Source organism: Elephantulus edwardii, unplaced genomic scaffold (genome assembly GCF_000299155.1).
Source record: "Elephantulus edwardii isolate Elephantulus edwardi_28Jun2011 unplaced genomic scaffold, EleEdw1.0 scaffold00016, whole genome shotgun sequence".
Taxonomy (NCBI): Eukaryota; Metazoa; Chordata; class Mammalia; order Macroscelidea; family Macroscelididae; genus Elephantulus; species Elephantulus edwardii.
In genome coordinates, this window is record NW_006399766.1 from 22969034 (window position 1) to 22970721 (window position 1688).

Below are 1688 nucleotides of genomic sequence, written 5' to 3' on the forward strand. Positions count from 1 at the left end.
GGACACACCGACAAAGGATATTAATCAGAACTGACTTTGACAAGCACTGTGGCAATTGGACAATTAAAACAGACATTTGGATGGCGGGGAAGAAGAACAAACTGGGGAGGAGGGTGGAGAGAATGGTGCGGCAATGAAGGAGTGAAAGCCCAGAATCCCTGTGAATGTTCGTTGAAACTAATAAAATTTAATAATAAAAAAAATAGTTTTCCTAGTCACTGAACTTTGACTTTGCTATGTAGATGGACAGCAATATGTGAATAAGGCATGTTAACCTATCCACAAGGGGGTTGGCTAGTCTCACCATTAAATTAAATGATCCAGCAGCAGAAGGAACTCTTCCCCACTAGCAAAGAAGAAGGAAGGTTCCATAAAATCTTGTTCCATCTGTATCTGTGACAACAGCAACCATGAGCAAATCAGAGAACCAACATGAGATGGAGCTTCCTTGGAACTGCTATTCCCCATGGACAGAACCAAAGTTAAGCTAAGCAACTTTGCCCAAGTTTATTGGACAACGTGGGGGAGGGGCATGAAAGTCCAATATTAGCAGGACTGAGAACTTTGTATCACTGCTCTAAAGTATTGAGACTCAAGGATGAGGTGCCTGTGAATACATTTCAGGGGCAGTCTTGACTTTATTCTGCTACTTATCTGGATTAGAACCTTTTGACTTCCCCAATATGGTTCTGTGCATTATCAAATCACATTTTGGGACAGCAAAGCAGTAATATTGATGTTGAGTCGAATAGAAAGAGGTATGGGAGCATGGGAGACAGTTCTGACTTTGTAAGAATTTGTTTTGTGTTATTGATGCAGTTGACAGGGACAACTCCCCTTTGTGAAGTTGGTAAAGGTCAGATATGAAATTTGTAAAGATATGTCCTACTCTTTTTACATTTGCCTTATGCAATATTTGTCCTAATGTGACTGAGATATTTCACTCAGCATAATGCTCTCTCGTCTTTTCCAAGTTAAATAGTATTTTATAAAACTGTTCTTTAGTGTTGTATACTATTCCATTGTGTGAATGTACCACAATTTTTCAAACCATTTATTTGCTGATGGGCATATGGGTTGTTTCCATTTTCTTGCTTTTGTGAATAATGCTGCTATGAATGTAGGTGTACATATCTACATTCATGTCTCAGTCCTTGATTTCCTTGGGATATATTCCTAGCAGTAGAATAGTTGGTCATAGGAATTTCTATTTTCAGTTTTTTAAAGAAATGTCAAAGTGCCTTCCATAGTAGTTGTACCATTTTACAATTCCACCAGCAGTTCTTAAGAGTTTCCGTCTTAGGCACGGGCGGGGGAGGGGGCACCCTTGAGGATACGGGTGGGAAGCCTCCTGCCCACCCCCCTGCGGACCCCTCGGGCTGGGAGTGGGTGAGAGCGGACCCCGCGCTCCTCCCTCGGCGTTGGGGTCCCCACTGACCGGTGTGTTCGAGGGGTGCACCCAGCAGGTTGGAGGCGGGGAGAGGCCCCGATGGCCCCTGCGGGGAGGAAGCACTCAGCGAAGTCGCTGAGGGCGGACGTGGACGACCAGGTGGTGGGAGCCTTCGACTACGACAAGGACGAGAGGAAGGAGCTGAGCGGCTCGGAGGAGGACGGCTGAGAAGGAAGGACTTTGGTAATTGATAAGTGTAGGAAGAAGAGAAGGTCTTCCCCAGAAATAACTGAAGAGG